The 14,536-nt window shown below is 37.7% G+C and overlaps 1 long non-coding RNA gene across 2 annotated transcripts; it reads right to left on the bottom strand.

Annotated features, from left to right (window-relative positions):
* Positions 1-1,951: 1,951 nt before the first annotated feature.
* Positions 1,952-4,642, bottom strand: LOC104143942 (uncharacterized). Of its 2 annotated transcripts, XR_694009.2 has the most exons (4): positions 4,575-4,642; positions 4,311-4,475; positions 3,096-3,122; positions 1,952-2,104 (listed from the first exon to the last, which is right to left on the bottom strand). It is a non-coding gene; the product is annotated as an uncharacterized lncRNA (long non-coding RNA). The 2 variants fall into 2 exon arrangements; XR_694007.2 differs by lacking the exon at positions 4,575-4,642 and having other exon boundaries at positions 4,311-4,558.
* Between the last annotated feature and the right edge of the window lie 9,894 nt (positions 4,643-14,536).

The raw sequence follows: 14,536 nt of genomic DNA, 5'->3' as shown, positions 1-14,536 counted from the left end.
AATAACAATTGCTTGAATTAGAATGGACAAAAATTAATAAAAAACCTTCTGCTCCAAAAGAGGCAAAGCAAAGAATCTAGTTCAGCCATCCTCTTTCAATGCTTTAAATACTCAGTAGTAGACAGTGTGAAGTCTTTCTTCCTGTGTGAAAACCTAGTCTCACATTCATTTTACTGCAAAATGAAATAAACTTCAAACCTTCATAAAATGGATTTGCTTTTCCACTTTAATTATAACAGTGCCTTACTTAGTTGGCCAGCTCTGTGTCACCACAGAACCATGTCTTATTTGAGAAAATCCTTCCTACTGTATGCTAATTGGAAAGATGTAGCTCTCACTAAACCCCCTTTAAGTCAGACAACAAAAGGAACGAGTACAATGCACAGTTACATTTTTGCTTGCAGTGGCTTCCCTAATATTTTATTTATTTGAAGAAATGATTGTTCAAAGAATAATGATGAACTTCTTAGAGGAGCAAAGGAGCCTCAGGAAAGGCAGAGGGAACAGTGAATCAATCAGGTGGGAGAGAAATCTTTTCCAGTAAGCTATCATTTGATATCCTTTTAAGATGCATGGGTCCTGTTCTGTACTATTTAAACTGCCTAGCAGCTGCTTTAATCCTGGCAGCAGACATAGCTACCAGGTCAGATGAAAATGTAGTTGGCGGCAATCCACTGCAGGTATGACCGTAGTTAAAGTACTGTATTGTCACAAGCTAGGAACCCTAATCTAGAAATGCCAACATATCCAATAACTTCTCTTAACTCTCACTCTGTACACATCTACAGTCAATTCTATTTCTTAACCCGATAATGACCACTAAATATTTCTTTAAAAGAAAAGATACCTGAATCTAGACTAATACTTTCTCTAACTCAGCTTTTTCCAGTTTTATCAGAAAAGTAATATTTTGATTGACTTTTTTGAAAATTATTGCATTACTCTAATGGCTGTAATAGGTAGATGAATGTTCATCCTACTGAAAGTATCTACTTTTGTTCAAATCTTCCATAGAAGACTTTCTATAATCCTACCTCTTAAAAAAAACAGAAATATAATTATTTCACTTCTTTTTGAAGGTCATAGATAGCACTGATAGGCAACTATCACTATGGGCCCATAGTGTAAAAGAGTACAGAAAAAAAAAAAGTTCAGAAGATATTGCTAAAATGTGAAAATAATTGATCACTTAACCCTTGTACTGAGCACTTTAAGAAACACTTGCATTTAAGCTTCACTGCCGGGCTGTGCAAAATCTGAATTCAAACCTTAATTAGTTACCTGAGTGCTCACATAGCATACTGAATTGTAAAATCAATGTGATTGCACACTTTGAATGACACAAGAAACAGCTATGTATGTAACTCCTCATTGTGCCTGTTCTGTGTGCTATAGCCCAAACAACTGATGCACACTGTGCTACTCACTTTGTATCAGCTACTTGCATGTTTCAAATATAAATACACACACACGCAGACAGGCATAGATATACACCCACATACACAGTCCCCGAAATGATGCAAAAAGGCACCCTTAAAGGACTTATAATTATATTCTCCCTCTTAAAAAAAAAAAAAAAAAAAAAGGCAGCCGTAGAAGCATATAAATAATCCTGAAAAGCAACTAACATTTACACCTCCGTGCTCTGGTCAGATGCCCCCCGGCCCCGGCCCCGGCCCGTGCGAGCCGCCCACGAGGTGGCAGCAGCGCCCCGCGGCCGCGCCGCGCTGCTTCTGCAGTGCATCGGCTGGCATGTCTCGCCCTCCTACTCCCGGCCCTTCCCGCCCCTTTTTTTTTATATTAACCCACTTAATACATATCTTGAATGCAAGGCAGCCGTGCATCACTTTTGCTCAACAGACTCTCAGGCTGTTCCCTTTGACCACCCCTTTTACCCTAAACCTATGAGTTTTAGCCAAAAAATGTTTTAATAATAATAAAGACAGTGAAAAAAGAAAAAAGTATATATGTTTATTCAATGTATTGTATGTTTTGTCCTTTGTCATCATGCTGCTGCTCCTTAGATGATGTTTCCGGTGTCTGGGTGCTTCTCTGCTCTAATGCAAAGCAGTAATTGTCAAGGGAAGTAGTTGCTGCTTCCTGACTGAATGAGAAGGGTAAGCAAAGGTTACAGTTGTGACATACACCTGGAGAATAAATGATGACAGAAACACATAAAGTCCAAATAAATCATAATAATAGGTGCTTACTTAATCAAACCTTACCTCAGGCCCATAGAGTTTAGTATTCTGCCTCAGGATGGACCAAGGGGAGGTATCCAGAGAATACTCGAACAAAACAAATGCACAGCAAAATCTACCCAAATTTTCACGGTATGATCATGGACAGTGTTATAAGCATCTCCTGCTGTTTGTTTGGAACTAGGTATCTGATGACTTAATTTGGTGTCCCCATGTTATCATACTGCAAGAGATGGCAAACACTTGCTTCCTACTCATCATCTCAAGTCATCTGTGAATTTGCCGGTCTCTGCTATAGTCCAGCAGCCTCTTCATTGTATATTTTCCAGAACATAGAAAAGACGCTTTTCACACCATCTGCTGGAGTTCCACAAATAGTCAGGATTCTAAACATGGCCTTTAATAGCAACATCCAAATGAACTCCGTATTTTCCAATAGTGGGACAAAGCCTCTCTACATGTTCCAAAAGGGACCGTTAAGCTTCACCCATCTAAGACATCAAAGTATTCTCTCAAGTCTATTGAGGAAAATTAGAAAACTTAGAAAATAAAGAATGGAAATTTAATGCCCATTATCAAAAGCAACATTTTGGCAAGTAACAGTAGACATTAAACTTCCAAGATGCAATAATGTCTGCTCCAGCCAACAGTCATCAAAAATGACCAAAGAAGTCAAAATATTGTTGGAAGCTGCTTGTTTCTCCTGATATTGTAGAAATAGAAAGCAAACAAGTGATTGAGACCTAGTTTCTCGAAGGTATATAGACTTCCAGCTTCCTCTGATATCAGTGTCTAAATACGTTCATAAGAACTGTTCATAAGCATTTTTCTTGTTGTAATAAAAACAAAACAAAGTCCTAGATTTATACTCAGGGCACTTAGAGGCTCTCTTACCTCATTTAGCAATGCTCTCTCATTTTCCTGTAAACAGAAAGAAAGGACAGAATGATCTTGCATAAAAGCTTATCTTACCTTTGGAACATAAAAAAAATAAACAAGTAAATAAAAAGCCTTTTACCTAAAAGGGTTATAAAGCCACTGAGAGATCTAAAATGCCTGGCAAAGTTGTCAGTGTTTTGTGTGTCCCTATTGGGTTAAATCAGGGCAGTAAAATGATATCAAAACCTAATACATCTTAACCTAAAGAAAGAAATAAAAGATGTAAAGTTGCCTTTCTACCAGCCTAATATCTTCATCCAAAAGGACATGATGCTAATGGAAAGGAAATGCCAGCCAGGGCATCTTTAGGGGCTATTGTCCATCCTTAGTAGGTATTAAAAAGGAACACAATGACTTTCCTAAAACTATTTTACTATGTATTCCAGTATATACACAGTAAGAAAGTTGTACTCTCAATTATCCCCTCTATGACCAAACAGATCAGCTATTCAGGGTATCCCATCCCTGCTATCTCTAGTTTAGGCCACTAAAACCAAAAGATGCAAAAATTATGTCTTTAGGATACTAGAGTAATAGAATTTTAACCAAATGCAACTTGGTGTTTGTCCCCTGCAAATGCAGACAGTCACAGACATCTAGTCATTCCCTTCTCAATCTGATCGAGAAAAGGCAAAAATTTCCATATAATATGGGACACTAGATTATGAATCCGGGTCATGAAATGCCAGGTTCACCAAGCTATAATACTAAAAATTCTTTAGATGTTGATATTAAAATACTCTAACATTGTATTAATACATAAGGCTTCATAGATAAAGCACCTTATATTCTTTGTATCATATATACAAGTTATTCACAAATACAACTGTCTCATGACTTTAAAGTGCTCAATGCCTCGGTCAGAAACCTGTCACAAAAAGGTTTAAGAAGAGGAGATGATAGTAATTTCAGGCAGATGTAACTCTCCAATAGAGAATTCTGTCCAGAGGCAGAAAATCATCATTCAATGCCTACTTCTCTAAGATATGCACAACATACAAGAATAAAGCCAACAATAACGGGAAGAAAACACATAAGAACTTATTATAATATAAATCAGAGCTTTAGATAAGTATTTTCTGAGTGACTATTCAGAAAGAGTAATGACTGTCAACATCATTTCTAAGCAATACACAGTTCCAGTCCTGACCCATGTGGTCAGGTTCTTACCTATTACAGTATACAAAAATCTTTCTTAGAGGATCCATATCCATGTTCTTCACAGGCCCCTACGATGCTTAAACTCTTTCTCGTGAGATTATTCAGTTCATCATGTATGACAAAAAGGCATAGATTTCTCTCTAAGCTTCTCTTCAGACTGTAGGCTGTCTATTTCTGAAAGAAAAAGCAAGAGAGGAAGGGAGGTGGAGGGAAGGGGAAAAAACACGCACATTCATACACACGAAAGAGCTAGCAGGCTCTTATGAGTCTTACTTATGATGGATACATAAGACACTTTTTTGTTCTGAAATCAAATTCCCAAATTCACCCTCCCACTTTTCATCTGCCCTTTATTTATGTGCTGTTTGTCATGTTCTCTGTTTTCCCATCGGGTGGCAGTTGTGTGCATCTGATGAATCCTCCAAGACTTTCAGCTTTGCATTCTTCTTTGGTTTCCTAGTTCATTTACTGTTAACTTCTTAAAAGCTTTTCTCAAAAGCAGTCACTTAGGTGATGTTTCCACTTCTCAGGTGTAACACAAGTATTACTGCTACTGTTCATATTGCTTACCCTGCTCTGAAGCCTATCTCTATAGCTCTTAGATTACACTAATAGGCAGACACTATATGGAAAAATATTCACAAATGACTCCATTGTTCAGCATGCTGCATCCCATGCGTTTACTCATGGCAATAAATTCAATCACTTTACTTCAGCTATGACAGATTTATACTGGCTTCCTATCAGTCAATGCATTGACTTTAAAATTTTGTTCTGAGTTTTTCATTACCTATTGGAAAGTTCCCATTCGTACCTATCAGAATTGGTCTCCATTTACACATGCCCTCAGTCCCTACTTTCTAATAATAAATCTCAAATTCATCAGCCCCCTTGTCAGGTCTCTTATCCATGGGTAGCAGAGCATTCACCTGTTATGTCCCTGAGCTGTGGAATTCCCTGAACTGAAGTCTCATCTCTAAATCCCCTGAGCTCCTTAAATCCCTCTCTGAGTCTCACTTATTAAAAATTACTTCTGATATTTGATCCACTACTGACATATGCTGTAGCCTTTACTGATATAAATATGTATGTGTGTGTGTTTATGTGTGTGTGTGTATATATATATATATATATATTTTATAGAGGATGTTTTGAAAATTTCAGCACTTTATTGACATTGCATATTGATTCTAACAGTTGCCTTCTTCCGTCTTTCAATTCTGGGGTCAAACTTCAGTTCATCTGTTTAAGGCCGCAATCTCCAGACCCCAACTCTATGACAAAAAAATAAAAAATTATTATTGTTACCAGTAACTTGTCAGGAGTAAAATGCAGAGCACTGACTAGACACACTGTAAAAATCAGATGATGTGTGTAGTACAGGCATTTTACAGAACACCAGCTAATGAATTCTCAATATTCTCAAGAGTAATTAAGTGTTATACTCAAGAAAACTGAAGCAAAGAGAGGATTTGTCAAAAACCACATCAGTGAATTAGTAAAAGAACTCAAGCCCTCCATCGTCCAAACTCTGTACTCAGACAAGGCCTCTTCATCTTTCCTAGCTACACTGATTTGTCTCAGACTTCGTTTTATCACTTGTAGAAAGTCACTTTCTATTATTAAAGGCACCCATGTGTTATTTGAATATGGTAAACTGAAGCACATACAACTTGGAAGCCTTTAGGATTGTAATTCCTAAGGCAGGTGTACTCTTGACTCAGGATCTGCATCCAAGTGATCTAGGCTTTATCTCACTCCTTCAGAGCGAAGTAAGTGATCAGTTTGAAAACTCAGTGCAAGCAAGAACTGAAAAGAAAACATCTTTGTATTTATTGGGGGGGGGGTTGCTTTTTTAGTCCTTGGAAGTATGTCTGATCTCATATATAAATATATAGAGAGACCCACACCCCCATGTACAGAAACACGCCACTTAGGATAAACTAATGCAATAGCAGGGACGGCTAAAAGCCTACATAAGAATTCCTTGAAGAAAGAAGTTAGTAGGACATTGACTGTTTGAGTAAACCCAGAAGGGCTTGAGGACGAGGGTTAATATCAGAGGATAGTATTGTATACAATTTAACAGCAGGTGGAGTTCAGAATAGGGCATAGTTGTGGTAAGTGAATATAAGAGGGAGATATATTTTCTGGTCATGTGAAATGACTGCATTTCAAAATATTTTTATTTCCTGAACGAGTTTAATAGAAGTCTTAGTAAATTATGAGTTACACTGATTTGTCCAGCCTTGCATATCCTATCAAAACTCATGCAGCAGGTCCCTTTCTTAGCTATGGCTACACCCTGAACACACCGTTGCGATTGTGCCCTCCCGGGAGTCCCGCAGCCAGTTTGCAAGTGGGGGGAAGTGTCCAGCAGTGCCTCTTGCTGCATTAATAGAAATACCAAATAGCACTGGGTCAAGAGAAACCCCAGACAGCATGAACCTCACTGGATTTATCATTATACAAGGATGATTTCTCCTTTACGTTTCCTTCCTCATACACACTTAAACAGTTTATAATATAGCTTAACATAGGGTACATTTATTTATGTATAGGGTACTTTTAGCAGAGAATTGTGTAGAGCTGAATCAAATTCCACACAAAAGCAATGGCTAATACTGTGTTAGTAAAGTGATCTGTATCGAGCAAACTGAATATTTTCAAATAAACTATATAATTGTTTGAGATGAGGTTCATGACTAAGATTCATTGGAAGCATAGTAAAAATGACTCTTAAAATATTTGTTGATTGAATTTCAGGTCAGCCTTTTGAAGTTTTAGCCTGAGACTAATATCAGCTTGCCAGCTGAGCTTATGGCAATACATTTACTCTTGTAAATTTTTAGTACATTGAATCTGTTTTGTTACTCTGGAACTAGTTCATTGTTCTATGGTTTATTTAAATTCAACATTAATGGTTCAGAGAGTTATCCAGTAAGCTCTTTTAATGCTTGTGGTGTGCAAGTTATCTGCCTCTGTCAACTCAAAAAATATTTGACTTTTATAGTTGCTATTCATATTTTCATATGTTCATATTCATATTTTAACTTACAGCCTAACAGATAAATATTGCAACCTGAAGCTGAAGGCTGGTCTGAAAACTTCTTTTGCCAGAACTGTTTATCTATGGAAATTTCTGCTACTAAATGTTAACATTTTGAGGAAAAAAATTCTGCCTTCAGTCGAGTATTTCTGCGTAACAAAATTCCATGATTCCTTATCATATTTAATTAGTACAAAATAACTAACTATTACTGGGTATAAGTATTTAGTATCACCTGACTTTATCCAGCCTTGGAAGAGCGGAAGTCAGGGACAAAAATAAACCCTCTAGAGGTAGGAGTCAGTTGTACAAAAGGATAGACAGGATTAGATTGGATTTTAAGCAAAATGAGACTTCTTCGTGTTGTGCTGACTTTTTCTCTGCCTTGACACACCTCCTTCCCTTCACAGATTCTTCTTCTCTCTATTTCATTTTGCTTTTCACTAAACTTATTTCCTTCCATCTAAACCTACCTAAAATGGCTTTTGAGTTTGCTTGAATTCAGTAAGCGTCATCATACTCTTCTGGCAAGATATTGTCCTCTTTGTCTCTTGTGTTTATCTAAAATGTATGGTGAGGAGCTGTCTCTCTTCTGCCGCTTCACCACACACAGCAAAGTAAGGCCGTGTTCTTGTTTTCTTATTGTGCTAAAGTCAATTGGATATGGTAGTATATAGTAGGAAAAAGTGGCAACAGATGCATCTCCTCCTTTTTTCTTGGTCAAAGACAGGAAAACATATCTTAGGCTATTGCCAATCTGCAGAATGGCCCGTTAAAGGGATTCCTTTACATGCTGAGCAGGAATAGGTACTTTAATTATGTACTTTAATAAGTACTGGTAATTGCAAGGTGTCATCAGAAAATTACTAAGCCCTTACTACAGGCTTCTTAACGACCCGTGGTCCCGTGCACTTGCTGCATCTGGCAACAGGGAATGCTGCTAATGCTGGGGGCCAGAGAGGCACCTCACTGGGCTTCTTGTGATAGATGCCCATGAGGAAGTAAGATGTTTCAGGCATCCACCTACTTATGCTGCGGACGGTTCTGGACAGGCAGAAAAAGCAAGGGACGCCAACATGCAGGGCTTTGAACTCAGAGTTTAGAAAAGAGGAAGGAGAGAGCGTGCCTGTTTAGTTTAAGTTTGTGGATGGAGAAGCTCCTCCAAGCATGACAGGCAGCTCAAGAGTACATACACAAGTGGCTGTTTAAAAATTTAACAAGTAGGCAGCGGAGGCTGCTATAATAGGCTGATCAAAGGCAAGAGTCAGCATCTTGACAGTGAATGAGTGGTAATAGCTGTGATAGGATTGGACTCTAAAGGACCTGAAAGGCAAAAACAGTTATTTCTGATGCAATATAGAAAAAAGAAGGATGCGAGAGAGGGATGACAAAAGAAAGTGATCTTTTCAGCAGTATCCTCGATAGCTACAAGTGGGGCAGAACGCTATTTGTCAAGGCCAGAGGAAAGGATGGTGCTGTCGCTGAGATAAGAGAAGATGAGAGGCTGAATAAGCTGCATATAAAAACTTCTGCATTGAAATTTTTTTAGAAGTGCTATAGAAAAAGAGTTTTTAAGGCTGAGACATTGTCCAAAAGCCTCACTTGCCGAAATGGCCAGACTGTGGGCCTGACAGGCAGCACTGGGAGGGCAGCAGGCTGACAGCTGTGTCAGTCGCACAGAGCTTGCCTGGTGGGAGGCACCTACCTACAATGAGACATCAAAGGCAGGGAGAGACTTGAGCTAGAGGAAAATGTGTTAGTAATTTAACTAGAGAAGGGTACTAAATTAGTGTATGCAAAAAAGGTTAGCTAGAATAAAAATGGAAAGAGGGAGACAAGTCATTAGAGCATTAGGTAATCAGTTGACGAAAGCAAGAAGCAGATAGCAGGGTTAGATCTTTGTTGTTTAGTTTAACCTGGATAGTCAAAGTCCCATTACTTCTATAATTTCATTTCTTTGGCTAATCACTCATTTGTTGTGAACGTCTGCAAGTGAAGCAATGTGTGGAAAGCATCACGGTCTTTTGTGCTAACATCAAGTGAGGCTACAGAGCAGGAGAGAAACGAAACGCCACAAGTCAGAAATCTACTGCTTGTATTCATTTTCAAAAGCAGTCCCACAGTTTAGCAAAAACAAATCTGCAACTTGGAGACAATTTGTGAATCTTCTCTGAAATGTTATCTATCATCTTCTCTTTTTAATGCACCATTTCTCCTGTTCTAATATTCTGCCTAGTCATTCTAAATTATTTCTCTTCTGTTTAGTCATACTGCACATGCCACAGAGGGAATGGTCTGTGGTTACAGGCTAATTCTCAAACCAATTTAAATCAACATGAATAGTTACATGTAATTTACCGTGTACATGCCTCTGACAATCCCTTGCTAGTTGTGCTCTTTATTACAATCAGGCAAGTATTCTGCTCTAATTCCCTATTTCCACACATTACTATTCTAAAATAGCATTCTTATTCTGTAAATGTATATTACTAATGCATATTATTCTTAGAGAGAATTAATCCACTTACATTTCTAACATCCATCCTGTGAACATACTAAGCTTAACCTAGCTTAAGTTTTTAGGCCTAGAAGTTCTTACCTGAAGTTAGCACAAAATGTTATAGTGTCAAAAGAGAGGATCAGGAGAATAGTTCTCCACATTGTTGAAATAAAGAGTCAGAGGAAGATCAACTGAGAATAGAGGTAAGAAAGCCAGGAAAGAAAAGATTCTGTGAGGAGTAGAGCTGACAGCATTAGAGACTATTAGCAGCTCAGGGAAGATAGCTTTGGCTGGGAATTAAAAATGAAAGGCTTAAGAATCATTGGGAAAAGTAGACTACCATGGATTGAAGCTAAATAAATTTTAAAGGATCTAGAATTTCCGATTTCCAAACTCAGGTGAGGCACTCCAGACAAAGGCAAATGAGGCACTGGCATTTATTTAGGATGGGAAAAAGTGAACCAAGAAGGGTACAAGATAAAGGACTAATGAAGGAATCATATATGATTGTAAAAAAAACAGCAGCCAAACAAACGAGCAAACAAAGAGATAACAAACCAAAATGTCAATATCTAGAGCAGGGAATGAGAAGAGAATCCTGCAGGGGAAGGAAAGGTAAATTGAGAAAGTTTCTTCTGTCAGTCTTTCCTTGGAATAAATTTGCAAGAACCTTTGCAGAGACAGATGAAGTGAGATAGGAGGAGAAAAGTACTGAGATGTCAGCTGTGGACCACCAGCTGATCACTGAATTAGAAATGCTGGTAGAAAGAAAAAAGAAATAAGAGAAAAACAATTTTGCAATGTAAGAGGAGTGTTACTGGTGCATGCTATAGAACCAGACAATACTTTATTACTTGTATAATTTCAATGTCAATTTTCCTGAAAGTATTAGCAAATTTAACCCAAATTTACCAAACACTTACAGGAAGAGATGACAAGATTTAGAAGAGAATGAGAACTGAAAATAATCTTCCACTCTTCTGCTATATGACATGTTCCTAGGACATGTCTATATTTACCAAATCCAGTTGCAGTTTCAGTAGCATAACTTCCATCCATTTTTACCTATATTAAATACCCAGTTAAAGTCAGCTTGAAGATACCATTAATCTCTCACCTCAAGTTTAAAATATATGTTTAGAGAGGAAGTCCTGAAACCCTGGTCTACGTACTTCTAGATTTATCTCAGTAGCCTTCATTACCTCTTCTGTCCCTCAGGAAGTAGTCTGAATTCTGGATCCTATTGTATTACAAGGGGTAGGACTTATTTTCATATATGCAGTTCTTGCTTACCAAACACTGGTAACTTCATACCATGTCCGTCATCATGTTATCTGAGTATTTCACTAGGGCGTGAAAGCGAAATAAGATTACTATCTCCTGATTCTCTAGGGATATTGTTTGTTCATAAAAAGATGAGGTCACTGAGGAGAAGAGATTAAAGAAGTAATTGCAAATCTAATATAAAAAAGGTGTAAGTGGGAAAACTCTATATTGTCTCCCTGCAAATAACTATGAGAACTTGTAGAAGTCAGGCAATGACATAGAAGCCCAACACTCGAGTCTGTTAGCATGCTTACAATCGTTACAGCAGAAACTAAGTTGTGCAAAGTCCAGTTGCACTTGAGTGAAGAAAGAAATACTATTCAAACAGGTAAGACTGATGAATATAAAAGTCCCTCAATGCCCTACAGAAATCTATGAATTAAAAGCCCAAACTATAAAACAACAACTGTTATATGATTAGTCTCAATGAGGTCAGATGAAGAACTCAGTCCTGCATAGAAACTCAGTAACATTATTCACGTGAGCAAAGTGAAACTTCTTGGGAAGGTCCTAAATTCTACTAGTAATTAGTAAACTAGCAGTGTCACTTCAAAACATTCAATCCATCAATTTAACTGAAAAATTTAGAATAATTGACAAATTTAACAAAAAAATCCTAATTTAGATCATAATCCTAATCCTTATTTTCAGTAAATCAGAATTAAGACTTAGCTTTTATGTACCCTAAGTTGCAAATTCTTTGGATGTTGCATCAAAGTGAGCACATGACCTCTACATACAGAAGAAGACAGTTGGAAAAGAATAGGCCAAAAATTTTGCCTTCTTGTACCTTCACTGAAGTCTATGTAACGCACAGGTCAGTGAAGTTTCCCACAAGTGAAAAGAGCAATCCACATAGATCTGCTTATAGCATTGCAACCAGCTAGAAGAGCTGTTTCTGAAGATGGAACTTAGATTTGATTAACTGCCAAAAGTAAGAAGTAGAAAATAGTCATCACTAAAGTACTATTACATGTATTATTTCACTTAAGATCATATACTTTACTGGGGGGAGGGAGAAAAGGTGCATTTTCTCTTTAAGCTAGATTTCAAACAGCAAAAGCAAGAAAAATCCCTCACAAATGCCCTCTCTAAACTGCTGCAAGACTTTATTCAGCTTCACCTGAATGAATGCCTTAAGCAGAAAGTGAAAATGGTTGCACCTTCTTTCCTATGAAGCAAGTTTGATTTAAAGTAAATCATCATAAAAATGCAAAATTTTAGTGTAAAGATATGAAAAGCATTTCCTTGCATGTTAACAGAAAAACCGTAGGAGTGTTTCAGTATCAGGTGTCATTACAGAAAAGAAAAGCAATGTATAGAAATTAAACAGGGCAGTTATCTCAAGAGGTCTCGTACTAATTTCTCTTGCCCCGTCTATTACAAATTGTCCAAGAATGCAGGTCATGCTTTCCACTGCCCTTTCCAAGAACTACAGCAGAACAGAGCTGTATAGGATGTGGAGGAAGAGCTTCTTACCATTGTTTTAGATTGCTAATTCTTAACAAAGCAGTTTTCAATGGAAAACACTGAACAACAATTTCATAAAGAAATGGCTAATATCCAGGATGGAATTGCAGCCAAAAAAAGAGAGAGCCCAAGCCCAGGCTGATGCTCAGTGACCAGAGCTTGCTACAGCATGGTAGATCAGGATCCAAATCCTTTTCCTACCCAGTTCAGAGCAGAAATCTGAACTAGTACATAATAGATGCATATGCTAACAAATAGGAGATTTGCATACAGCAGTGGAAAGCGGAAGAGGAGGAAAAAATTCTTTCTATTTTGCAGCCTTTCTCTATTCTGCATGCCATGTCACTTTTTCTAAAAGCAAACCCTCAAAAAGCCAATCTTCCTTCCAGGCATAGATGCTCATAGGCAGGTTAAACAACAGTGAGTCCAACCTTTTGATCACATATCGCCTTAAAGTGCATGCTAATGAACTTCTCTTCTGTAGCACATCATAGGATGCCATTCTTCAAACTTTTCAAATGTTTTGTAGAAGTTTCCAACCAAAAATCAAAACTGGAGGAAAGAGCAGCATATTCCTTTAACCAGGAACATACTGTTGTGCCTTGTTAAATATGTTCTTTAAATCAGAGAGCTGAATCTTTGGCTCAGGCGCAGCCAGTGCACGGCATACAGAAATATGCTCCATGTATTTCCTTAACATCAAGTACCTAGCAGCAAAATTTTCCACTAGATACAGACGCTTGATCTGACTTGCAGGCATGCACATTTAAAGACAGCTTCATCTGTCGAGGTGTGCTGCTACAAAGGTCTCAGCTAATATCTACAGACATCCCTGAGAACATTAGGAAAGTGATTCAATAATAGGACATGATTGAAGAGGTCATGCAATTCAAATACATAGGCTACATCACCCAGAGTAACTTATATCAAGCACAGGAAGCATTTATTTCCCACAAACAGGTTTTCAAAACTTACTTGTGGCCCTAGATAAAAAAAGAAACAAAAAAAAGCAAAAACAAACAAAAAACAAAAAAACCCACAAAATGCAGGGGGTACATGGGGAAGAACAGAGAAATGGTATCAACAAATTATTTAAACAGACAGGAAGATTATGCTTGATTCATATATCTTTTTAAAAACAGGTTATATCAAGATACTCATAATTAAATGCTAAAAAGATCTAAAGGGCACAACTTGCACAGAAATTATTCCCAGTTTAGAGAAGAAGCTGGTGTTTTTTGCTAAGAAAGCAAGCAAGCTTTTTGCTTCACCGAAAGTAGTTCACGAAGCTAAGCACAGTGAGTAGCAGCTGTTTCCAGTTTTAACAGTGAGTGTACCGATGCAATCCAACTGTCCTCTTCCCATACTGTCAAACAAAGCCTCTTGATCACAGCCATACACAGCCTTAGTGCAGGGAGTTGAAAACAAGCAAAGAAATCCAGGACATCTACAGAGCAAAGGTTATAGAGAACCTAGAGAAACTGTAAAGATGATCTCTTACTATCAAGCAGTAATAACATTTCCTCATTTCTGAGTGATTGCACTTCTTCACATAACAAGCAGTACCATAAAGACTGGGCAGTCAGCATGTATTAGAGCAAAGAAATGCCCCCAGAGTTTATGTTCAAACATAGGAGATGAGGCAAAGCTTGGGTCACAAACACATTACCCAGGATTTTATGTTGAAGCTTGTTCATCAAACAATTTGAATAATGGTTCTTTTGACTTGTAGATTGCTTCTTGAAAAAGAGCTGCCTTATCCTTTTTTCCTTCTTTTCACACCACTGGAAGTGGAAGAGCATTTCGTATCTGATTTTCTACTGAATTCTTAGTTTAGTTATAGAAGGCAAACAGATAAAGCATTGAATTATCCAACTCCTCATTGCTTAT

Source organism: Struthio camelus, chromosome 1, assembly GCF_040807025.1.
Source record: "Struthio camelus isolate bStrCam1 chromosome 1, bStrCam1.hap1, whole genome shotgun sequence".
Classification (NCBI taxonomy): domain Eukaryota; kingdom Metazoa; phylum Chordata; class Aves; order Struthioniformes; family Struthionidae; genus Struthio; species Struthio camelus.
This window is presented reverse-complemented; position numbering and strand designations above follow the sequence as displayed.